The sequence below is a fragment of the Leptonotus elevatus genome, unplaced genomic scaffold (genome assembly GCF_054856555.1).
Source record: "Leptonotus elevatus isolate MCC_2025b unplaced genomic scaffold, RoL_Lele_1.0 HiC_scaffold_65, whole genome shotgun sequence".
In the NCBI taxonomy this organism is placed as follows: domain Eukaryota; kingdom Metazoa; phylum Chordata; class Actinopteri; order Syngnathiformes; family Syngnathidae; genus Leptonotus; species Leptonotus elevatus.
In genome coordinates this window covers 88983-113028 of record NW_028233732.1, presented here as the reverse complement: position 1 = coordinate 113028, position 24046 = coordinate 88983, and the positions used below count along the sequence as shown (strand labels likewise).

General features: G+C 46.5%; 19 non-coding genes and 2 pseudogenes across 19 annotated transcripts; all 21 read left to right on the top strand.

Annotated features, from left to right (window-relative positions):
- Positions 1–2546: 2546 nt before the first annotated feature.
- LOC147154508 (U2 spliceosomal RNA) lies at positions 2547–2715 on the top strand (annotated as a pseudogene).
- Positions 2716–3104: 389 nt separating this feature from the next.
- On the top strand, positions 3105–3269 carry LOC147154507 (U1 spliceosomal RNA). Its single transcript, XR_015093119.1, has one exon. It is a non-coding gene; the product is annotated as a U1 spliceosomal RNA (small nuclear RNA).
- A 5556-nt stretch (positions 3270–8825) lies between these two features.
- LOC147154506 (U2 spliceosomal RNA) lies at positions 8826–9030 on the top strand (annotated as a pseudogene).
- Positions 9031–9419: 389 nt separating this feature from the next.
- On the top strand, positions 9420–9584 carry LOC147154505 (U1 spliceosomal RNA). Its single transcript, XR_015093367.1, has one exon. It is a non-coding gene; the product is annotated as a U1 spliceosomal RNA (small nuclear RNA).
- Positions 9585–15149: 5565 nt separating this feature from the next.
- LOC147154504 (U2 spliceosomal RNA) lies at positions 15150–15344 on the top strand. Its single transcript, XR_015093348.1, has one exon. It is a non-coding gene; the product is annotated as a U2 spliceosomal RNA (small nuclear RNA).
- Positions 15345–15733: 389 nt separating this feature from the next.
- LOC147154503 (U1 spliceosomal RNA) lies at positions 15734–15898 on the top strand. The gene has a single exon (XR_015093204.1). It is a non-coding gene; the product is annotated as a U1 spliceosomal RNA (small nuclear RNA).
- A 324-nt stretch (positions 15899–16222) lies between these two features.
- LOC147154502 (U2 spliceosomal RNA) lies at positions 16223–16414 on the top strand. Its single transcript, XR_015093251.1, has one exon. It is a non-coding gene; the product is annotated as a U2 spliceosomal RNA (small nuclear RNA).
- Positions 16415–16785: 371 nt separating this feature from the next.
- On the top strand, positions 16786–16950 carry LOC147154501 (U1 spliceosomal RNA). Its single transcript, XR_015093135.1, has one exon. It is a non-coding gene; the product is annotated as a U1 spliceosomal RNA (small nuclear RNA).
- Positions 16951–17274: 324 nt separating this feature from the next.
- On the top strand, positions 17275–17466 carry LOC147154500 (U2 spliceosomal RNA). The gene has a single exon (XR_015093303.1). It is a non-coding gene; the product is annotated as a U2 spliceosomal RNA (small nuclear RNA).
- A 389-nt stretch (positions 17467–17855) lies between these two features.
- LOC147154499 (U1 spliceosomal RNA) lies at positions 17856–18020 on the top strand. The gene has a single exon (XR_015093250.1). It is a non-coding gene; the product is annotated as a U1 spliceosomal RNA (small nuclear RNA).
- Positions 18021–18344: 324 nt separating this feature from the next.
- On the top strand, positions 18345–18536 carry LOC147154498 (U2 spliceosomal RNA). The gene has a single exon (XR_015093240.1). It is a non-coding gene; the product is annotated as a U2 spliceosomal RNA (small nuclear RNA).
- A 371-nt stretch (positions 18537–18907) lies between these two features.
- Positions 18908–19072, top strand: LOC147154497 (U1 spliceosomal RNA). The gene has a single exon (XR_015093134.1). It is a non-coding gene; the product is annotated as a U1 spliceosomal RNA (small nuclear RNA).
- Positions 19073–19396: 324 nt separating this feature from the next.
- LOC147154496 (U2 spliceosomal RNA) lies at positions 19397–19588 on the top strand. Its single transcript, XR_015093282.1, has one exon. It is a non-coding gene; the product is annotated as a U2 spliceosomal RNA (small nuclear RNA).
- Positions 19589–19977: 389 nt separating this feature from the next.
- LOC147154495 (U1 spliceosomal RNA) lies at positions 19978–20142 on the top strand. Its single transcript, XR_015093201.1, has one exon. It is a non-coding gene; the product is annotated as a U1 spliceosomal RNA (small nuclear RNA).
- Positions 20143–20466: 324 nt separating this feature from the next.
- On the top strand, positions 20467–20659 carry LOC147154494 (U2 spliceosomal RNA). Its single transcript, XR_015093320.1, has one exon. It is a non-coding gene; the product is annotated as a U2 spliceosomal RNA (small nuclear RNA).
- Positions 20660–21048: 389 nt separating this feature from the next.
- Positions 21049–21213, top strand: LOC147154493 (U1 spliceosomal RNA). Its single transcript, XR_015093133.1, has one exon. It is a non-coding gene; the product is annotated as a U1 spliceosomal RNA (small nuclear RNA).
- A 324-nt stretch (positions 21214–21537) lies between these two features.
- LOC147154492 (U2 spliceosomal RNA) lies at positions 21538–21729 on the top strand. Its single transcript, XR_015093316.1, has one exon. It is a non-coding gene; the product is annotated as a U2 spliceosomal RNA (small nuclear RNA).
- Positions 21730–22118: 389 nt separating this feature from the next.
- LOC147154491 (U1 spliceosomal RNA) lies at positions 22119–22283 on the top strand. Its single transcript, XR_015093238.1, has one exon. It is a non-coding gene; the product is annotated as a U1 spliceosomal RNA (small nuclear RNA).
- A 324-nt stretch (positions 22284–22607) lies between these two features.
- LOC147154490 (U2 spliceosomal RNA) lies at positions 22608–22799 on the top strand. Its single transcript, XR_015093281.1, has one exon. It is a non-coding gene; the product is annotated as a U2 spliceosomal RNA (small nuclear RNA).
- A 389-nt stretch (positions 22800–23188) lies between these two features.
- LOC147154489 (U1 spliceosomal RNA) lies at positions 23189–23353 on the top strand. Its single transcript, XR_015093182.1, has one exon. It is a non-coding gene; the product is annotated as a U1 spliceosomal RNA (small nuclear RNA).
- Positions 23354–23677: 324 nt separating this feature from the next.
- On the top strand, positions 23678–23869 carry LOC147154488 (U2 spliceosomal RNA). The gene has a single exon (XR_015093312.1). It is a non-coding gene; the product is annotated as a U2 spliceosomal RNA (small nuclear RNA).
- The last annotated feature ends 177 nt before the right edge of the window (positions 23870–24046 follow it).

Below are 24046 nucleotides of genomic sequence, written 5' to 3'. Positions count from 1 at the left end.
GGGCTACATACATTACCAGGGCCAGCCCAAGCTCTGCCGCAAGTGTGGTGAGCATGGACACCTGGCGGAAGCGTGTGAGAAAACAATTTGTAGGAAATGTAGAGTAATTGGGCCTACTTTTGAAGAATGTACCAATGGCAGAAAGTGCAATCTTTGTGGGGAAACTAACCATCTCTACAGAAATTGTCCAAAATCATTTGCCAACAAACTGAAGGCTGGAAAAGAAATGGCACAAGGAAATGGAAATGAAGCTGACAAACAAATTGAATGTCCCAAAGAAAATTCAAATTTCCCTCCAAATCCTGTCATTGGTGGAGAGGGGACAGGTGAGGAGGGGCAAGGGGAGGCGAGCAGGCCGGCCCCACCAATCGAGAGCTCAGAGGAAAGTGAGATGCTGCAAGAAATGCCCACAAGCGAGTCAAGTGAAGTCAGTCCACATGAGGCTGACAGTGAAGACACCCAGATCACTTGTGCTCAAAATAATAAAAGGCTTGCATCTCAACGGTCCTCTGAGTCTCCCCTGTCCACGGAGAAGAGGGGAAGGCCCGGGAGCCCAGATAGCGAGGTGGGGGAGACCAGGGTCTTCCCCTCAGATTCACCAAATGAACTCTCCTTTTTAAACATAGTACTGCAATCAACGCCAAAAAGCAGAAACACTATGAATTTAAGGTTGCGTGAGCGATCACCACCTCAAGTGCCCCTGACAGACGACCAGTGTTTTAGCTCTGCCCCTTTTGCTGAGGTAAAGGAAGAAATACGCTCTCGAGAAATACCTTAGCGACTGCCTTGTTTTTTTAAAAATAATGTTCTCTTAAAATTTTGTAACCCCATCTGTGTTTTTATTTTTTTATTTTTAATCATACCTATGACCCTCACCTTCTCAACTATTAATGTTAGAAGCGTGAAGTCAAAGATTAGAGCTCAGAGCGTTTTAACATTTCTAAAAACTTTTAAATCTGATCTGTTTTTAATCCAAGAATGTGGCATACCCTTTTTTAAGAAATTACAAACAGTGGGAGGAAATGTGGCCACATCCATCACTATGGAGTGGCTCAAACGAAAATAGAAATGATGGAGTGGCCATTTTAATAAATAATCCTCAGATTGTTTTAAAGGGGAGCACAGTGGTGAGAGACGGACGAGCACTGTTAGCACACTTAACTTTTACAGAACAGGACCTTAGCCTTTTAAATATTTATGGTTCTAATGAAAAGCATGACAGGTATGATATTTTAGAGAATTTGCAGTCCCACATGCTAGGTCATAATCCACTAATTATTGGAGGCGATTTTAATTGTGTTTTAAATAGGAAGGATAGGAAGGGAGCTGGGGAGGATTTTAAAATTGACAAAACATCGGTTTTATTGCAAGACATGTGCCGCGTATTCAAATTAGAAGACTGCTTTAAAACCATACATCCAAGAGAGGAGGGCTTCACCTGGTTTAGTGGTGACGGCACCAGAGCCTCTCGCATAGATTACGTATTTACACGGGGTTGGACACAGATTGATGCTAGATTAACTCCTGTTTTTTTCTCAGATCACCTAATACTGTCTTGCACCCTTTCACTTTCTTCTGGCGTGACTATTGGAAGAGGTCTGTGGAAATTGAACTGCTCCCTGCTCGAGGACGAGACTTTGGTCTCTCAGTACAGGGAGCGGTACAAGGACTGGCAGACCCTTCAAGACCTTTACAAATCACGGGCACAATGGTGGGAAATGATGAAGGTAAGGACTCAGACTTTTTTTAAAAAAGCAGGAAGAGAGAAGAAAATCAAGGAAATGAAATGTATGCTGGGAATGCAAAAGAGACTGCAAAGGTATTTTAATCTGACACAAGAGGGGATAAATTTTAATGATGAAATTAAAGAGATCAAAAAAGAAATGAGAGCTATGGCAGATATTCAGAGCAAAGGGTTTTTATTAAGGAGCAGAGAGAAGGAAATAGAAGAAGGTGAAAATGCACAAGGTACTTCTTTAAAAAAATTATGAGCAAGGGTGGGGGCATTTTTAAACTAAAAAAAGAAAACGGTACCATTACAGAAACAAATAATGAAATAATTGAAGCAGTGGAAACTTACTATCAAAAACTGTATGAGCGTAAAGATACCCAAGAGGAGATAATGGTAGAGGTTTTAAACTTCATTGAAAAAACAGTGACTGACAATGGGCCTTTAACACAGGATTTTACACCTGAAGAACTAAATACATGTGTAAAACAACTGAAGAAGGCAAAATCTCCGGGCGAGGATGGCCTCTGCTCGGAATTTTACCTGACTTTTTGGGACATTTTAGCACCAGACTTACTCACTGTTTTTAATGAACTGGACAAAACAAACCGACTACCAGACAGTTTTAGAAAAGGGATAGTCACTTTACTGCATAAGAAAGGAGACAAAACAGACCTGAACAACTGGCGTCCAATTACGCTTTTAAATGTTGATTGCAAACTTTTTAGCAAACTTTTAGCTATGCGTATGTCTGTGTTTTTACAGGATTTGATCGACCCGGACCAAACCTGTGCCATCGCGGGGAGGAAGATTACGGACAGCCTCATGCTGATCTGTTCTTATCAGTTTAATATCTGATATGTCTCCTATCTGGAGACTTCATATTAAATTGCTTTTTTGAACAGGGAGATGGGATTCAGAGCTTGCTTTGCCCATTCCGCGCATCATCCTGGTATTGCAGTATTTCCAGGAGCGGTGCACCACCTCCGCTGGTCAACGAAAATGCTAATCTAGACAGAGAAAACGGGCTGTGGCAATACTCACGTGCGCACAAGTAGGTGTGGCGGAAGCAACCATGTCGTCAAATTGGGAAGCAGGCGACGTAGCCGACACACATCTACTCTGCTGTCCACCAACCCGGTGAGTCGAACCCGTTCCAGAGGCTTGACACTTGAGCTCATTCAGCTATTGCATGCTCCGCAGTTGTGCCTGTGACCTCCTCTAACGCCCTGTGCGAAGTACACACGCCGTTCTAATCCACTGAGAGAAACTGGCCCATCATGCTGGGCCAGGCATTCGCCAGTGTACGAATGGCACAGTCATTCAAGAGGGTGAGTGGAAAAAAGCAAGACCCCGTGTCCAGGCTGAGGAAGGCATACTTACCTGGCAGGGGTGACACCATGATCAAGAATGTGGTTCACCCAGGGCGAGGTGCAGCCATTGCACTAGCGGCTGCATTGACCCTTGCGAATTCTCCAAATGTGGGAATCTCGACTGCATAATTTCTGATAGTGGGGAACTGCGTTCGCGCTCTTCCCTGGCTTGTATGTCAATAATTAAGAGCGATAGTCTTGAAACCAATTAACACAAATGAGCAAGACTTGACTATGGTCTTCTGGCTTTCTTCACAAGTCTGGCCGGGACCGCAGCAGGCGCTTGGTCTTTCATCCTGCAGGAAGACTGCAAAAGCTGTTGGACTGCAGCTGCTTATGTGAAGGCTTGTGAATAATGAATGGTTAAGTCAGCAGACAAGGTTTCCTCCGTCTCAGTGTCCATAAGAGCAGCGCTGCTTGGTGTAACATGACCGACTGTGAGAGTGGGTAGACCGAGAAGCCTGTACTTGAGTCCGTCAGTTATCCTCTTCATCGCTTCTCGGCCTTTTGGCTAAGACTGCGATCGCCTCTGTTGAGAGATTATTCTATGCCTGTTGTGGCTGTGAATCTAACTCAATTGCAGGGGTATTGTTATTGTGTTGTTTAAACTTTGTGTTATAGGAGAACGACCAAGGTGAGTGTACTGTTTTTTTGTTCGTGAGAAGTTGTGACCAAGTGGTTGTCTCCGACATGTCGGCTACAAATGCCAGCATGCGGAGGCACCACAGTGTTCGATTTATGTTTCGGGAAAGGGATGGTGGTGAGCCTCTGTGGATGTCCAGGCTGGACTTCTCCAGAAAGCTTGTCCAACAAACCCTGAAATTTAAAGCTGAGGATTTAAATTGTATTATAACTTTGCCCTTTAGTAAGGGATTTGATGTGAGTTTCACTTCTGCTGTGAACCTTCGTGAATTTTGGACTCGTTTTGAAAATGTGAAAGCCCAGTTCTCTGTGTTCAATGTTGAAAAACTGTCTGATAATGCTGCTAAAACAGTTATTGTCAGAGTGTTTAATGAGACAGTGAATGCAGAAGACATTTGTTTTTGGCTGGGTAGATATTGCACGGTTAAAGGCCAGGCTGTGAAGGTGAGGGATGAGGACGGCATCTGGAACTGTGCCTGGCGGGTACCCATCCAACAATGGCAGGACCCCCAGGGCTTTCAGGGCCTGAAACATCTCCCACCAATGATAGTCTTGGGTGAAAACCGGGGCTACATACATTACCAGGGCCAGCCCAAGCTCTGCCGCAAGTGTGGTGAGCATGGACACCTGGCGGAAGCGTGTGAGAAAACAATTTGTAGGAAATGTAGAGTAATTGGGCATACTTTTGAAGAATGTACCAATGGCAGAAAGTGCAATCTTTGTGGGGAAACTAACCACCTCTACAGAAATTGTCCAAAATCATTTGCCAACAAACTGAAGGCTGGAAAAGAAATGGCACAAGGAAATGGAAATGAAGCTGACAAACAAATTGAATGTCACAAAGAAAATTCAAATTTCCCTCCAAATCCTGTCATTGGTGGAGAGGGAACAGGTGAGGAGGGGCAAGGGGAGGAGAGCAGGCCGGCCCCACCAATCGAGAGCTCAGAGGAAAGTGAGATGCTGCAAGAAATGCCCACAAGCGAGTCAAGCGAAGTCAGTCCACATGAGGCTGACAGTGAAGACACCCAGATCACTTGTGCTCAAAATAATAAAAGGCTTGCATCTCAACGGTCCTCTGAGTCTCCCCTGTCCACGGAGAAGAGGGGAAGGCCCGGGAGCCCAGATAGCGAGGTGGGGGAGACCAGGGTCTTCCCCTCGGATTCACCAAATGAACTCTCCTTTTTAAACATAGTACTGCAATCAACGCCAAAAAGCAGAAACACTATGAATTTAAGGTTGCGTGAGCGATCACCACCTCAAGTGCCCCTGACAGACGACCAGTGTTTTAGCTCTGCCCCTTTTGCTGAGGTAAAGGAAGAAATACGCTCTCGAGAAATACCTTAGCGACTGCCTTGTTTTTTTTTAAATAATGTTCTCTTAAAATTTTGTAACCCCATCTGTGTTTTTATTTTTTTATTTTTAATCATACCTATTACCCTCACCTTCTCAACTATTAACGTTAGAAGCGTGAAGTCAAAGATTAGAGCTCAGAGCGTTTTAACATTTCTAAAAACTTTTAAATCTGATCTGTTTTTAATCCAAGAATGTGGCATACCCTTTTTAAGAAATTACAAACAGTGGGAGGAAATGTGGCCACATCCATCACTATGGAGTGGCTCAAACGAAAATAGAAATGATGGAGTGGCCATTTTAATAAATAATCCTCAGATTGTTTTAAAGGGGAGCACAGTGGTGAGAGACGGACGAGCACTGTTAGCACATTTAACTTTTACAGAACGGGACTTTAGCCTTTTAAATATTTATGGTTCTAATGAAAAGCATGACAGGTATGATATTTTAGAGAATTTGCAGTCCCACATGCTAGGTCATAATCCACTAATTATTGGAGGTGATTTTAATTGTGTTTTAAATAGGAAGGATAGGAAGGGAGCTGGGGAGGATTTTAAAATTGACAAAACATCGGTTTTATTGCAAGACATGTGCCGCGTATTCAAATTAGAGGACTGCTTTAAAACCATGCATCCAAGAGAGGAGGGCTTCACCTGGTTTAGTGGTGACGGCACCAGAGCCTCTCGCATAGATTACGTATTTACACGGGGTTGGACACAGATTGATGCTAGATTAACTCCTGTTTTTTTCTCAGATCACCTAATACTGTCTTGCACCCTTTCACTTTCTTCTGGCGTGACTATTGGAAGAGGTCTGTGGAAATTGAACTGCTCCCTGCTCGAGGACGAGACTTTGGTCTCTCAGTACAGTGAGCGGTACAAGGACTGGCAGACCCTTCAAGACCTTTACAAATCACGGGCACAATGGTGGGAAATGATGAAGGTAAGGACTCAGACTTTTTTTAAAAAAGCAGGAAGAGAGAAGAAAATCAAGGAAATGAAATGTATGCTGGGAATGCAAAAGAGACTGCAAAGGTATTTTAATCTGACACAAGAGGGGATCAATTTTAATGATGAAATTAAAGAGATCAAAAAAGAAATGAAAGCAATGGCAGATATTCAGAGCAAAGGGTTTTTATTAAGGAGCAGAGAGAAGGAAATAGAAGAAGGTGAAAAATGCACAAGGTACTTCTTTAAAAAAATTATGAGCAAGGGTGGGGGCATTTTTAAACTAAAAAAAGAAAACGGGACTATTACAGAAACAAATAATGAAATAATTGAAGCAGTGGAAACTTACTATCAAAAACTGTATGAGCGTAAAGATACCCAAGAGGAGATAATGGTAGAGGTTTTAAACTTCATTGAAAAAACAGTGACTGACAATGGGCCTTTAACACAGGATTTTACACCTGAAGAACTAAATACATGTGTAAAACAATTGAAGAAGGCAAAATCTCCGGGCGAGGATGGCCTCTGCTCGGAATTTTACCTGACTTTTTGGGACATTTTAGCACCAGACTTACTCACTGTTTTTAATGAACTGGACAAAACAAACCGACTACCAGACAGTTTTAGAATAGGGATAGTCACTTTACTGCATAAGAAGGGAGACAAAACAGACCTGAACAACTGGCGTCCAATTACACTTTTAAATGTTGATTGCAAACTTTTTAGCAAACTTTTAGCTATGCGTATGTCTGAGTTTTTACAGGATTTGATCGACCCGGACCAAACCTGTGCCATCGCGGGGAGGAAGATCACGGACAGCCTTATGCTGATTCGTGACACCATCTGTTATGCGAGAGACAGAAATATGCGGCTAGTAGTCCTAAATTTAGACTTTGAGAAGGCTTTTGATCGGATCTCGCACCAGTACCTTTTTAGGCTACTGCAAAAATGGGGTTTCCCGGGAAGGTATCTAGAGTGGGTGGGCCTGCTGTATCGAGATATTACCAGCAAATTTGTGGTCAACGGGAACTTGACAAAAGCAGTGCAAATTAACTGCGGCGTCCGTCAGGGCTGTCCCTTATCTGCCCTCCTCTATGTTCTATGCATAGAACCGTTGGCACAGATTTTGAGAAGGGACAAAATGATCGAGGGGGTGAGTATTCCAGGGGGCGGGGGACTCACAACAAAGTGTGTTTTATATATGGACGATATTAACATCCTGTGTTCTGACATTTTATCCGTGACAAGGACCCTGGACTTGACTGACTGGTATGGAAGAGCGTCTGGCTCTAAACTCAACAGAGACAAGACCCAAGCACAGTTTTACGGACCATGGACCGCGACACAGAAGACAGGACTGCCCCTGACGGAGATACAAACGGACCAGAAAATACTTGGGATTAAATTCAGTAAGGGAGGGGGAGGGGATACAAACTGGGGCGACGTGGTAGGGAAAGTGAGAAAAAAACTTGGCTTTTGGAGACTGAGAGAGTTGACTTTAGAGGGGAAGATTTTAATAATAAAAGCAGTAATTTTACCCTTGGTTTTATTAATCAGTTCAGTTTTTATCCCAAAAAGAAATGTGCTTTTAGATTTGGACCGTGCAATTTTTTACTTTATCTGGGGTTCTAAATGGGAAAGACTGAGGAGGGACACGATGAAAAAAACAAAAGAGAAGGGTGGAAAAGGCGTGCCGGACCTCCAGCTCTTTTTGGGCAGCAGATATGTGGCCCTCCATCTGCAAAATGCTCTGGGACCATCCAGCAATCCCAAAAGTCAAGCAATGACACGATTCTGGATGGGATCGTACCTCCGTAAATTAAAACTAATACCCAGCGATCAAAGACTTCCGGTGTCTTTTAATTTACCACCAGCACATTCTTTTATCCCAAAATTTTTAAGAAATTTTAAATTGGAAAATGAAGATTGTCACATTTTGAAAAATCACAAGTCTCTCATCTCTATTGTGCAGGAGCGGCAAACAGCGAGTCAAGTGCGCGGGCTTGCATTCGGCAAGCCCACAACGGTTTGGCGCAACGCCAACCATCCTGCCCTCCCAAACAGACTTCGGGACCTGTCGTGGATGGTGGCCCACGAGATTCTCCCAGTCAGGGCCGTTATGCACTCCCGAGGAATGTCAGCGCACTCAACCTGCCCCCGACCTGGTTGTGGCGCCCAGGAGTCGGTGAGGCACCTCCTCTGGGAGTGCAGTGCTGCCGTAGACCTGTGGGCAACAGCCGGCCACCTGAGAAAATTCCCGGACTTGCCAGCAAGGGAGGTCCTAAATGCACAATACGTGCTCTATGGGGTGAGCCAAGCCAAGTGTTCCCGAGAGGAGTTTGCGAAAGACTGGCTCACCCTTGCCGCCATCAAAGACGCCATGTGGACCTCCAGAAACTTGCTGGTAAGGAGGCACAGGCAGACCCCCCCCGTGGCTGTGCTCCGAATGGCTGCAGAGACCATCGAAGCTGCACGCGGCAGGCCAAGGACACAGCCACCAAGAAGCGTCGCCTGTGCCCGCCCGGAGGAGGGAACCGGAGCTACACTGTGAAGGTCTCGGCAGCGACAGCCTGGCTCTCCAGGAGGGAAGGAGAAAAAAGGGTGACCCGGCAGGTCCTGGACAAGTGCTTTTTGAGAGGGTGGGATGAAGTCCCAATTAGTAATGCAGTGCTACGCTCCTGCACAATAGATATGAATGTTTTTTTCATTTTTCATTTGTTTTTATTTTTACATGTCATATTTGAGACAAAATGAATGCTCCATATTGGAGAAATGTGATTTGTAATTGATTGAAAAGTGACATTAAAAACATGAAAAAGAAAAAAAAAGAAAAAATCTGTTCTTATCAGTTTAATATCTGATATGTCTCCTATCTGGAGACTTCATATTAAATTGCTTTTTTGAACAGGGAGATGGGATTCAGAGCTTGCTTTGCCCATTCCGCGCATCATCTTGTTATTGCAGTATTTCCAGGAGCGGTGCACCACCTCCGCTGGTCAACAAAAATGCTAATCTAGACAGAGAAAACGGGCTGTGGCAATACTCACGTGCGCACAAGTAGGTGTGGCGGAAGCAACCATGTCGTCAAATTGGGAAGCAGGCGACGTAGCCGACACACATCTACTCTGCTGTCCACCAATCCGGTGAGTCGAACCCGTTCCAGAGGCTTGACACTTGAGCTCATTCAGCTATTGCATGCTCCGCAGTTGTGCCTGTGACCTCCTCTAACGCCCTGTGCGAAGTACACACGCCGTTCTAATCCACTGAGAGAAACTGGCCCATCATGCTGGGCCAGGCATTCGCCAGTGTACGAATGGCACAGTCATTCAAGAGGGTGAGTGGAAAAAAGCAAGACCCCGTGTCCAGGCTGAGGTAGGCATACTTACCTGGCAGGGGTGACACCATGATCAAGAATGTGGTTCACCCAGGGCGAGGTGCAGCCATTGCACTGGCGGCTGCATTGACCCTTGCGAATTCTCCAAATGTGGGAATCTCGACTGCATAATTTCTGATAGTGGGGAACTGCGTTCGCACTCTTCCCTGGCTTGTATGTCAAAAATTAAGAGCGATAGTCTTGAAACCAATTAACACAAATGAGCAAGACTTGACTATGGTCTTCTGGCTTTCTTCACAAGTCTGAACGGGACCGCAGCAGGCGCTTGGTCTTTCATCCTGCAGGAAGATTGCAAAAGTTGTTGGACTGCAGCTGCTTATGTGAAGGCTTGTGAATAATGAATGGTTAAGTCAGCAGACAAGGTTTCCTCCGTCTCAGTGTCCATAAGAGCAGCGCTGCTTGGTGTAACATGACCGACTGTGAGAGTGGGTAGACTGAGAAGCCTGTACTTGAGTCCGTCAGTTATCCTCTTCATCGCTTCTCGGCCTTTTGGCTAAGACTGCGATCGCCTCTGCTGAGAGATAATTCTATGCCTGTTGTGGCTGTGAATCTAACTCAATTGCAGGGGTATTGTTATTGTGTTGTTTAAACTTTGTGTTATAGGAGAACGACCAAGGTGAGTGTACTGTTTTTTTTATTCGTGAGAAGTTGTGACCAAGTGGTTGTCTCCGACATGTCGGCTACATATGCCGGCATGCGGAGGCACCACAGTGTCCGATTTATGTTTCGGGAAAGGGATGGTGGTGAGCCTCTGTGGATGTCCAGGCTGGACTTCTCCAGAAAGCTTGTCCAACAAACCCTGAAATTTAAAGCTGAGGATTTAAATTGTATTATAACTTTGCCCTTTAGTAAGGGATTTGATGTGAGTTTCACCTCTGCTGTGAACCTTCGTGAATTTTGGACTCGTCTTGAAAATGTGAAAGCCCAGTTCTCTGTGTTCAATGTTGAAAAACTGACTGATAATGCTGCTAAAACAGTTATTGTCAGAATGTTTAATGAGACAGTGAATGCAGAAGACATTTGTTTTTGGCTGGGTAGATATTGCACGGTTAAAGGCCAGGCTGTGAAGGTGAGGGATGAAGACGGCATCTGGAACTGTGCCTGGCGGGTACCCATCCAACAATGGCAGGACCCCCAGGGCTTTCAGGGCCTGAAACATCTCCCACCAATGATAGTCTTGGGTGAAAACCGGGGCTACATACATTACCAGGGCCAGCCCAAGCTCTGCCGCAAGTGTGGTGAGCATGGACACCTGGCGGAAGCGTGTGAGAAAACAATTTGTAGGAAATGTAGAGTAATTGGGCATACTTTTGAAGAATGTACCAATGGCAGAAAGTGCAATCTTTGTGGGGAAACTAACCACCTCTACAGAAATTGTCCAAAATCATTTGCCAACAAACTGAAGGCTGGAAAAGAAATGGCACAAGGAAATGGAAATGAAGCTGACAAACAAATTGAATGTCCCAAAGAAAATTCAAATTTCCCTCCAAATCCTGTCATTGGTGGAGAGGGGACAGGTGAGGAGGGGCAAGGGGAGGCGAGCAGGCCGGCCCCACCAATCGAGAGCTCAGAGGAAAGTGAGATGCTGCAAGAAATGCCCACAAGCGAGTCAAGTGAAGTCAGTCCACATGAGGCTGACAGTGAAGACACCCAGATCACTTGTGCTCAAAATAATAAAAGGCTTGCATCTCAACGGTCCTCTGAGTCTCCCCTGTCCACGGAGAAGAGGGGAAGGCCCGGGAGCCCAGATAGCGAGGTGGGGGAGACCAGGGTCTTCCCCTCGGATTCACCAAATGAACTCTCCTTTTTAAACATAGTACTGCAATCAACGCCAAAAAGCAGAAACACTATGAATTTAAGGTTGCGTGAGCGATCACCACCTCAAGTGCCCCTGACAGACGACCAGTGTTTTAGCTCTGCCCCTTTTGCTGAGGTAAAGGAAGAAATACACTCTCGAGAAACACCTTAGCGACTGCCTTGTTTTTTTTAAAATAATGTTCTCTTAAAATTTTGTAACCCCATCTGTGTTTTTATTTTTTTATTTTTAATCATACCTATGACCCTCACCTTCTCAACTATTAACGTTAGAAGCGTGAAGTCAAAGATTAGAGCTCAGAGCGTTTTAACATTTCTAAAAACTTTTAAATCTGATCTGTTTTTAATCCAAGAATGTGGCATACCCTTTTTAAGAAATTACAAACAGTGGGAGGAAATGTGGCCACATCCATCACTATGGAGTGGCTCAAACGAAAATAGAAATGATGGAGTGGCCATTTTAATAAATAATCCTCAGATTGTTTTAAAGGGGAGCACAGTGGTGAGAGACGGACGAGCACTGTTAGCACACTTAACTTTTACAGAACGGGACTTTAGCCTTTTAAATATTTATGGTTCTAATGAAAAGCATGACAGGTATGATATTTTAGAGAATTTGCAGTCCCACATGCTAGGTCATAATCCACTAATTATTGGAGGCGATTTTAATTGTGTTTTAAATAGGAAGGATAGGAAGGGAGCTGGGGAGGATTTTAAAATTGACAAAACATCGGTTTTATTGCAAGACATGTGCCGCGTATTCAAATTAGAGGACTGCTTTAAAACCATGCATCCAAGAGAGGAGGGCTTCACCTGGTTTAGTGGTGACGGCACCAGAGCCTCTCGCATAGATTACGTATTTACACGGGGTTGGACACAGATTGATGCTAGATTAACTCCTGTTTTTTTCTCAGATCACCTAATACTGTCTTGCACCCTTTCACTTTCTTCTGGCGTGACTATTGGAAGAGGTCTGTGGAAATTGAACTGCTCCCTGCTCGAGGACGAGACTTTGGTCTCTCAGTACAGGGAGCGGTACAAGGACTGGCAGACCCTTCAAGACCTTTACAAATCACGGGCACAATGGTGGGAAATGATGAAGGTAAGGACTCAGACTTTTTTTAAAAAAGCAGGAAGAGAGAAGAAAATCAAGGAAATGAAATGTATGCTGGGAATGCAAAAGAGACTGCAAAGGTATTTTAATCTGACACAAGAGGGGATCAATTTTAATGATGAAATTAAAGAGATCAAAAAAGAAATGAAAGCAATGGCAGATATTCAGAGCAAAGGGTTTTTATTAAGGAGCAGAGAGAAGGAAATAGAAGAAGGTGAAAAATGCACAAGGTACTTCTTTAAAAAAATTATGAGCAAGGGTGGGGGCATTTTTAAACTAAAAAAAGAAAACGGGACTATTACAGAAACAAATAATGAAATAATTGAAGCAGTGGAAACTTACTATCAAAAACTGTATGAGCGTAAAGATACCCAAGAGGAGATAATGGTAGAGGTTTTAAACTTCATTGAAAAAACAGTGACTGACAATGGGCCTTTAACACAGGATTTTACACCTGAAGAACTAAATACATGTGTAAAACAACTGAAGAAGGCAAAATCTCCGGGCGAGGATGGCCTCTGCTCGGAATTTTACCTGACTTTTTGGGACATTTTAGCACCAGACTTACTCACTGTTTTTAATGAACTGGACAAAACAAACCGACTACCAGACAGTTTTAGAAAAGGGATAGTCACTTTACTGCATAAGAAAGGAGACAAAACAGACCTGAACAACTGGCGTCCAATTACGCTTTTAAATGTTGATTGCAAACTTTTTAGCAAACTTTTAGCTATGCGTATGTCTGTGTTTTTAGAGGATTTGATCGACCCGGACCAAACCTGTGCCATCGCGGGGAGGAAGATCACGGACAGCCTCATGCTGATTCGCGACACCATCTGTTATGCGAGAGACAGAAATATGCGGCTAGTAGTCCTAAATTTAGACTTTGAGAAGGCTTTTGATCGGATCTCGCACCAGTACCTTTTTAGGCTACTGCAAAAATGGGGTTTCCCGGGAAGGTATCTAGAGTGGGTGGGCCTGCTGTACCGAGACATTACCAGCAAATTTGTGGTCAACGGGAACTTGACAAAAGCAGTGCAAATTAACTGCGGCGTCCGTCAGGGCTGTCCCTTATCTGCCCTCCTCTATGTTCTATGCATAGAACCGTTGGCACAGATTTTGAGAAGGGACAAAATGATCGAGGGGGTGAGTATTCCAGGGGGCGGGGGACTCACAACAAAGTGTGTTTTATATATGGACGATATTAACATCCTGTGTTCTGACATTTTATCCGTGACAAGGACCCTGGACTTGACTGACTGGTATGGAAGAGTGTCTGGCTCTAAACTCAACAGAGACAAGACCCAAGCACAGTTTTACGGACCGTGGACCGCGACACAGAAGACAGGACTGCCCCTGACGGAGATACAAACGGACCAGAAAATACTTGGGATTAAATTCAGTAAGGGAGGGGGAGGGGATACAAACTGGGGCGACGTGGTAGGGAAAGTGAGAAAAAAAACTTGGCTTTTGGGGACTGAGAGAGTTGACTTTAGAGGGGAAGATTTTAATAATAAAAGCAGTAATTTTACCCTTGCTTTTATTAATCGGTTCAGTTTTTATCCCAAAAAGAAATGTGCTTTTAGATTTGGACCGTGCAATTTTTTACTTTATCTGGGGTTCTAAATGGGAAAGACTGAGGAGGGACACGATGAAAAAAACAAAAGAGAAGGGTGGAAAAGGCGTGCCGGACCTCCAGCTCTTTTTGGGCAGCAGATATGTGGCCCTCCATCTGCAAAATGCTCTGGGACCATCCAGCAATCCCAAAAGTCAAGCAATGACACGATTCTGGATGGGATCGTACCTCCGTAAATTAAAACTAATACCCAGCGATCAAAGACTTCCGGTGTCTTTTAATTTACCACCAGCACATTCTTTTATCCCAAATTTTTTAAGAAATTTTAAATTGGAAAATGAAGATTGTCACATTTTGAAAAATCACAAGTCTCTCATTTCTATTGTGCAGGAGCGGCAAACAGCGAGTCAAGTGCGCGGGCTTGCATTCGGCAAGCCCACAACGGTTTGGCGCAACGCCAACCATCCTGCCCTCCCAAACAGACTTCGGGACCTGTCGTGGATGGTGGCCCACGAGATTCTCCCAGTCAGGGCCGTTATGCACTCCCGAGGAATGTCAGCGCACTCAACCTGCCCCCGACCTGGTTGTGGCGCCCAGGAGTCGGTGAGGCACCTCCTCTGGGAGTGCAGTGCTGCCGTAGACCTGTGGGCAACAGCCGGCCACCTGAGAAAATTCCCGGACTTGCCAGCAAGGGAGGTCCTAAATGCACAATACGTGCTCTATGGGGTGAGCCAAGCCAAGTGTTCCCGAGAGGAGTTTGCGAAAGACTGGCTCACCCTTGCCGCCATCAAAGACGCCATGTGGACCTCCAGAAACTTGCTGGTAAGGAGGCACAGGCAGACCCCCCCCGTGGCTGTGCTCCGAATGGCTGCAGAGACCATCGAAGCTGCACGCGGCAGGCCAAGGACACAGCCACCAAGAAGCGTCGCCTGTGCCCGCCCGGAGGAGGGAACCGGAGCTACACGGTGAAGGTCTCGGCAGCGACGGCCTGGCTCTCCAGGAGGGAAGGAGCAAAAGGGGTGACCCGGCAGGTCCTGGACAAGCGCTTTTTGAGAGGGTGGGATGAAGTCCCACTTAGTAATGCAGTGCTACGCTCCTGCACAATAGATATGAATGTTTTTTTCATTTTTAAATTTGTATTTGTTTTTATTTTTACATGTCATATTCGAGACAAGATGAATGCTCCATATTGGAGAAATATGATTTGTAATTGATTGAAAAGTGACAATAAAAACATGAAAAAGAAAAAATCTGTTCTTATCAGTTTAATATCTGATATGTCTCCTATCTGGAGACTTCATATTAAATTGCTTTTTTGAACAGGGAGATGGGATTCAGAGCTTACTTTGCCCATTCTGCGCATCATCCTGGTATTGCAGTATTTCCAGGAGCGGTGCACCACCTCCGCTGGTCAACGAAAATGCTAATCTAGACAGAGAAAACGGGCTGTGGCAATACTCACGTGCGCACAAGTAGGTGTGGCGGAAGCAACCATGTCGTCAAATTGGGAAGCAGGCGACGTAGCCGACACACATCTACTCTGCTGTCCACCAACCCGGTGAGTCGAACCCGTTCCAGAGGCTTGACACTTGAGCTCATTCAGCTATTGCATGCTCCGCAGTTGTGCCTGTGACCTCCTCTAACGCCCTGTGCGAAGTACACACGCCGTTCTAATCCACTGAGAGAAACTGGCCCATCATGCTGGGCCAGGCATTCGCCAGTGTACGAATGGCACAGTCATTCAAGAGGGTGAGTGGAAAAAAGCAAGACCCCGTGTCCAGGCTGAGGAAGGCATACTTACCTGGCAGGGGTGACACCATGATCAAGAATGTGGTTCACCCAGGGCGAGGTGCAGCCATTGCACTGGCGGCTGCATTGACCATTGCGAATTCTCCAAATGTGGGAATCTCGACTGCATAATTTCTGATAGTGGGGAACTGCGTTCGCTCTCTTCCCTGGCTTGTATGTCAATAATTAAGAGCGATAGTCTTGAAACCAATTAACACAAATGAGCAAGACTTGACTATGGTCTTCTGGCTTTCTTCACAAGTCTGGCCGGGACCGCAGCAGGCGCTTGGTCTTTCATCCTGCAGGAAGACTGCAAAAGTTGTTGGACTGCAGCTGCTTATGTGAAGGCTTGTGAATAATGAATGGTTAAGTCAGCAGACAAGGTTTCCTCCGTCTCAGTGTCCATAAGCGCAGCGCTGCTTGGTGTAACATGACCAACTGTGAGAGTGGGTAGACCGAGAAGCCTGTACTTGAGTCCGTCAGTTATCCTCTTCATCGCTTCTCGGCCTTTTGGCTAAGATCAAGTGTAGTATCTGTTCTTATCAGTTTAATATCTGATATGTCTACTATCAGGAGACTTCATATTAAATTGCTTTTTTGAACAGGGAGATGGGATTCAGAGCTTGCTTTGCCCATTCCGCGCATCATCCTGGTATTGCAGTAAATCCAGGAGCGGTGCACCACCTCCGCTGGTCAACGAAAATGCTAATCTAGACAGAGAAAACGGGCTGTGGCAATACTCACGTGCGCACAAGTAGGTGTGGCGGAAGCAACCATGTCGTCAAATTGGGAAGCAGGCGACGTAGCCGACACACATCTACTCTGCTGTCCACCAATCCGGTGAGTCGAACCCGTTCCAGAGGCTTGACACTTGAGCTCATTCAGCTATTGCATGCTCCGCAGTTGTGCCCCTGTGCGAAGTACACACGCCGTTCTAATCCACTGAGAGAAACTGGCCCATCATGCTGGGCCAGGCATTCGCCAGTGTACGAATGGCACAGTCATCCAAGAGGGTGAGTGGAAAAAAGCAAGACCCCGTGCCCAGGCTGAGAAAGTCATACTTACCTGGCAGGGGTGACACCATGATCAAGAATGTGGTTCACCCAGGGCGAGGTGCAGCCATTGCACTGGCGGCTGCATTGACCATTGCGAATTCTCCAAATGTGGGAATCTCGACTGCATAATTTCTGATAGTGGGGAACTGCGTTCGCGCTCTTCCCTGGCTTGTATGTCAATAATTAAGAGCGATAGTCTTGAAACCAATTAACACAAATGAGCAAGACTTGACTATGGTCTTCTGGCTTTCTTCACAAGTCTGGCCGGGACCGCAGCAGGCGCTTGGTCTTTCATCCTGCAGGAAGACTGCAAAAGTTGTTGGACTGCAGCTGCTTATGTGAAGGCTTGTGAATAATGAATGGTTAAGTCAGCAGACAAGGTTTCCTCCGTCTCAGTGTCCATAAGAGCAGCGCTGCTTGGTGTAACATGACCGACTGTGAGAGTTGGTAGACCGAGAAGCCTGTACTTGAGTCCGTCAGTTATCCTCTTCATCGCTTCTCGGCCTTTTGGCTAAGATCAAGTGTAGTATCTGTTCTTATCAGTTTAATATCTGATATGTCTCCTATCTGGAGACTTCATATTAAATTGCTTTTTTGAACAGGGAGCTGGGATTCAGAGCTTACTTTGCCCATTCTGCGCATCATCCTGGTATTGCAGTATTTCCAGGAGCGGTGCACCACCTCCGCTGGTCAACGAAAATGCTAATCTAGACAGAGAAAACGGGCTGTGGCAATACTCACGTGCGCACAAGTAGGTGTGGCGGAAGCAACCATGTCGTCAAATTGGGAAGCAGGCGACGTAGCCGACACACATCTACTCTGCTGTCCACCAACCCGGTGAGTCGAACCCGTTCCAGAGGCTTGACACTTGAGCTCATTCAGCTATTGCATGCTCCGCAGTTGTGCCTGTGACCTCCTCTAACGCCCTGTGCGAAGTACACACGCCGTTCTAATCCACTGAGAGAAACTGGCCCATCATGCTGGGCCAGGCATTCGCCAGTGTACGAATGGCACAGTCATTCAAGAGGGTGAGTGGAAAAAAGCAAGACCCCGTGTCCAGGCTGAGGAAGGCATACTTACCTGGCAGGGGTGACACCATGATCAAGAATGTGGTTCACCCAGGGCGAGGTGCAGCCATTGCACTGGCGGCTGCATTGACCCTTGCGAATTCTCCAAATGTGGGAATCTCGACTGCATAATTTCTGATAGTGGGGAACTGCGTTCGCGCTCTTCCCTGGCTTGTATGTCAAAAATTAAGAGCGATAGTCTTGAAACCAATTAACACAAATGAGCAAGACTTGACTATGGTCTTCTGGCTTTCTTCACAAGTCTGGCCGGGACCGCAGCAGGCGCTTGGTCTTTCATCCTGCAGGAAGACTGCAAAAGTTGTTGGACTGCAGCTGCTTATGTGAAGGCTTGTGAATAATGAATGGTTAAGTCAGCAGACAAGGTTTCCTCCGTCTCAGTGTCCATAAGAGCAGCGCTGCTTGGTGTAACATGACCGACTGTGAGAGTTGGTAGACCGAGAAGCCTGTACTTGAGTCCGTCAGTTATCCTCTTCATCGCTTCTCGGCCTTTTGGCTAAGATCAAGTGTAGTATCTGTTCTTATCAGTTTAATATCTGATATGTCTCCTATCTGGAGACTTCATATTAAATTGCTTTTTTGAACAGGGAGATGGGATTCAGAGCTTGCTTTGCCCATTCCGTGCATCATCCTGGTATTGCAGTATATCCAGGAGCGGTGCACCACCTCCGCTGGTCAACGAAAATGCTAATCTAGACAGAGAAAACGGGCTGTGGCAATACTCACGTGCGCACAAGTAGGTGTGGCGGAAGCAACCATGTCGTCAAATTGGGAAGCAGGCGACGTAGCCGACACACATCTACTCTGCTGTCCACCAATCCGGTGAGTCGAACCCGTTCCAGAGGCTTGACACTTGAGCTCATTCAGCTATTGCATGCTCCGCAGTTGTGCCCCTGTGCGAAGTACACACGCCGTTCTAATCCACTGAGAGAAACTGGCCCATCATGCTGGGCCAGGCATTCGCCAGTGTACGAATGGCACAGTCATCCAAGAGGGTGAGTGGAAAAAAGCAAGACCCCGTGCCCAGGCTGAGGAAGTCATACTTACCTGGCAGGGGTGACACCATGATCAAGAATGTGGTTCACCCAGGGCGAGGTGCAGCCATTGCACTGGCGGCTGCATTGACCATTGCGAATTCTCCAAATGTGGGAATCTCGACTGCATAATTTCTGATAGTGGGGAACTGCGTTCGCGCTCTTCCCTGGCTTGTATGTCAATAATTAAGAGCGATAGTCTTGAAACCAATTAACACAAATGAGCAAGACTTGACTATGGTCTTCTGGCTTTCTTCACAAGTCTGGCCGGGACCGCAGCAGGCGCTTGGTCTTTCATCCTGCAGGAAGACTGCAAAAGTTGTTGGACTGCAGCTGCTTATGTGAAGGCTTGTGAATAATGAATGGTTAAGTCAGCAGACAAGGTTTCCTCCGTCTCAGTGTCCATAAGAGCAGCGCTGCTTGGTGTAACATGACCGACTGTGAGAGTTGGTAGACCGAGAAGCCTGTACTTGAGTCCGTCAGTTATCCTCTTCATCGCTTCTCGGCCTTTTGGCTAAGATCAAGTGTAGTATCTGTTCTTATCAGTTTAATATCTGATATGTCTCCTATCTGGAGACTTCATATTAAATTGCTTTTTTGAACAGGGAGATGGGATTCAGAGCTTACTTTGCCCATTCTGCGCATCATCCTGGTATTGCAGTATTTCCAGGAGCGGTGCACCACCTCCGCTGGTCAACGAAAATGCTAATCTAGACAGAGAAAACGGGCTGTGGCAATACTCACGTGCGCACAAGTAGGTGTGGCGGAAGCAACCATGTCGTCAAATTGTGAAGCAGGCGACGTTGCCGACACACATCTACTCTGCTGTCCACCAACCCGGTGAGTCGAACCCGTTCCAGAGGCTTGACACTTGAGCTCATTCAGCTATTGCATGCTCCGCAGTTGTGCCTGTGACCTCCTCTAACGCCCTGTGCGAAGTACACACGCCGTTCTAATCCACTGAGAGAAACTGGCCCATCATGCTGGGCCAGGCATTCGCCAGTGTACGAATGGCACAGTCATTCAAGAGGGTGAGTGGAAAAAAGCAAGACCCCGTGTCCAGGCTGAGGAAGGCATACTTACCTGGCAGGGGTGACACCATGATCAAGAATGTGGTTCACCCAGGGCGAGGTGCAGCCATTGCACTGGCGGCTGCATTGACCATTGCGAATTCTCCAAATGTGGGAATCTCGACTGTATAATTTCTGATAGTGGGGAACTGCGTTCGTGCTCTTCCCTGGCTTGTATGTCAATAATTAAGAGCGATAGTCTTGAAACCAATTAACACAAATGAGCAAGACTTGACTATGGTCTTCTGGCTTTCTTCACAAGTCTGGCCGGGACCGCAGCAGGCGCTTGGCCTTTCATCCTGCAGGAAGACTGCAAAAGTTGTTGGACTGCAGCTGCTTATGTGAAGGCTTGTGAATAATGAATGGTTAAGTCAGCAGACAAGGTTTCCTCCGTCTCAGTGTCCATAAGAGCAGCGCTGCTTGGTGTAACATGACTGACTGTGAGAGTGGGTAGACCGAGAAGCCTGTACTTGAGTCCGTCAGTTATCCTCTTCATCGCTTCTCAGCCTTTTGGCTAAGATCAAGTGTAGTATCTGTTCTTATCAGTTTAATATCTGATATGTCTCCTATTCTGGAGACTTCATATTAAATTGCTTTTTTGAACAGGGAAATGGGATTCAGAGCTTGCTTTGCCCATTCCGCGCATCATCTTGTTATTGCAGTATTTCCAGGAGCGGTGCACCACCTCCGCTGGTCAACGAAAATGCTAATCTAGACAGAGAAAACGGGCTGTGGCAATACTCACGTGCGCACAAGTAGGTGTGGCGGAAGCAACCATGTCGTCAAATTGGGAAGCAGGCGACGTAGCCGACACACATCTACTCTGCTGTCCACCAATCCGGTGAGTCGAACCCGTTCCAGAGGCTTGACACTTGAGCTCATTCAGCTATTGCATGCTCCGCAGTTGTGCCTGTGACCTCCTCTAATGCCCTGTGCGAAGTACACACGCCGTTCTAATCCACTGAGAGAAACTGGCCCATCATGCTGGGCCAGGCATTCGCCAGTGTACGAATAGCACAGTCATCCAAGAGGGTGAGTGGAAAAAAGCAAGACCCCGTGCCCAGGCTGAGGAAGGCATACTTACCTGGCAGGGGTGACACCATGATCAAGAATGTGGTTCACCCAGGGCGAGGTGCAGCCATTGCACTGGCGGCTGCATTGACCATTGCGAATTCTCCAAATGTGGGAATCTCGACTGCATAATTTCTGATAGTGGGGAACTGCGTTCGCGCTCTTCCCTGGCTTGTATGTCAATAATTAAGAGCGATAGTCTTGAAACCAATTAACACAAATGAGCAAGACTTGACTATGGTCTTCTGGCTTTCTTCACAAGTCTGGCCGGGACCGCAGCAGGCGCTTGGTCTTTCATCCTGCAGGAAGACTGCAAAAGTTGTTGGACTGCAGCTGCTTATGTGAAGGCTTGTGAATAATGAATGGTTAAGTCAGCAGACAAGGTTTCCTCCGTCTCAGTGTCCATAAGAGCAGCGCTGCTTGGTGTAACATGACCGACTGTGAGAGTTGGTAGACCGAGAAGCCTGTACTTGAGTCCGTCAGTTATCCTCTTCATCGCTTCTCGGCCTTTTGGCTAAGATCAAGTGTAGTAACTGTTCTTATCAGTTTAATATCTGATATGTCTCCTATCTGGAGACTTCATATTAAATTGCTTTTTTGAACAGGGAGATGGGATTCAGAGCTTACTTTGCCCATTCTGCGCATCATCCTGGTATTGCAGTATTTCCAGGAGCGGTGCACCACCTCCGCTGGTCAACGAAAATGCTAATCTAGACAGAGAAAACGGGCTGTGGCAATACTCACGTGCGCACAAGTAGGTGTGGCGGAAGCAACCATGTCGTCAAATTGGGAAGCAGGCGACGTAGCCGACACACATCTACTCTGCTGTCCACCAACCCGGTGAGTCGAACCCGTTCCAGAGGCTTGACACTTGAGCTCATTCAGCTATTGCATGCTCCGCAGTTGTGCCTGTGACCTCCTCTAACGCCCTGTGCGAAGTACACACGCCGTTCTAATCCACTGAGAGAAACTGGCCCATCATGCTGGGCCAGGCATTCGCCAGTGTACGAATGGCACAGTCATTCAAGAGGGTGAGTGGAAAAAAGCAAGACCCTGTGTCCAGGCTGAGGAAGGCATACTTACCTGGCAGGGGTGACACCATGATCAAGAATGTGGTTCACCCAGGGCGAGGTGCAGCCATTGCACTGGCGGCTGCATTGACCCTTGCGAATTCTCCAAATGTGGGAATCTCGACTGCATAATTTCTGATAGTGGGGAACTGCGTTCGCGCTCTTCCCTGGCTTGTATGTCAAAAATTAAGAGCGATAGTCTTGAAACCAATTAACACAAATGAGCAAGACTTGACTATGGTCTTCTGGCTTTCTTCACAAGTCTGGCCGGGACCGCAGCAGGCGCTTGGTCTTTCATCCTGCAGGAAGACTGCAAAAGTTGTTGGACTGCAGCTGCTTATGTGAAGGCTTGTGAATAATGAATGGTTAAGTCAGCAGACAAGGTTTCCTCCGTCTCAGTGTCCATAAGAGCAGCGCTGCTTGTTGTAACATGACCGACTGTGAGAGTTGGTAGACCGAGAAGCCTGTACTTGAGTCCGTCAGTTATCCTCTTCATCGCTTCTCGGCCTTTTGGCTAAGATCAAGTGTAGTATCTGTTCTTATCAGTTTAATATCTGATATGTCTCCTATCTGGAGACTTCATATTAAATTGCTTTTTTGAACAGGGAGATGGGATTCAGAGCTTACTTTGCCCATTCTGCGCATCATCCTGGTATTGCAGTATTTCCAGGAGCGGTGCACCACCTCCGCTGGTCAACGAAAATGCTAATCTAGACAGAGAAAACGGGCTGTGGCAATACTCACGTGCGCACAAGTAGGTGTGGCGGAAGCAACCATGTCGTCAAATTGGGAAGCAGGCGACGTTGCCGACACACATCTACTCTGCTGTCCACCAACCCGGTGAGTCGAACCCGTTCCAGAGGCTTGACACTTGAGCTCATTCAGCTATTGCATGCTCCGCAGTTGTGCCTGTGACCTCCTCTAACGCCCTGTGCGAAGTACACACGCCGTTCTAATCCACTGAGAGAAACTGGCCCATCATGCTGGGCCAGGCATTCGCCAGTGTACGAATGGCACAGTCATTCAAGAGGGTGAGTGGAAAAAAGCAAGACCCCGTGTCCAGGCTGAGGAAGGCATACTTACCTGGCAGGGGTGACACCATGATCAAGAATGTGGTTCACCCAGGGCGAGGTGCAGCCATTGCACTGGCGGCTGCATTGACCATTGCGAATTCTCCAAATGTGGGAATCTCGACTGCATAATTTCTGATAGTGGGGAACTGCGTTCGTGCTCTTCCCTGGCTTGTATGTCAATAATTAAGAGCGATAGTCTTGAAACCAATTAACACAAATGAGCAAGACTTGACTATGGTCTTCTGGCTTTCTTCACAAGTCTGGCCGGGACCGCAGCAGGCGCTTGGCCTTTCATCCTGCAGGAAGACTGCAAAAGTTGTTGGACTGCAGCTGCTTATGTGAAGGCTTGTGAATAATGAATGGTTAAGTCAGCAGACAAGGTTTCCTCCGTCTCAGTGTCCATAAGAGCAACGCTGCTTGGTGTAACATAACCGACTGTGAGAGTGGGTAGACCGAGAAGCCTGTACTTGAGTCCGTCAGTTATCCTCTTCATCGCTTCTCAGCCTTTTGGCTAAGATCAAGTGTAGTATCTGTTCTTATCAGTTTAATATCTGATATGTCTCCTATCTGGAGACTTCATATTAAATTGCTTTTTTGAACAGGGAGATGGGATTCAGAGCTTACTTTGCCCATTCTGCGCATCATCCTGGTATTGCAGTATTTCCAGGAGCGGTGCACCACCTCCGCTGGTCAACGAAAATGCTAATCTAGACAGAGAAAACGGGCTGTGGCAATACTCACGTGCGCACAAGTAGGTGTGGCGGAAGCAACCATGTCGTCAAATTGTGAAGCAGGCGACGTTGCCGACACACATCTACTCTGCTGTCCACCAACCCGGTGAGTCGAACCCGTTCCAGAGG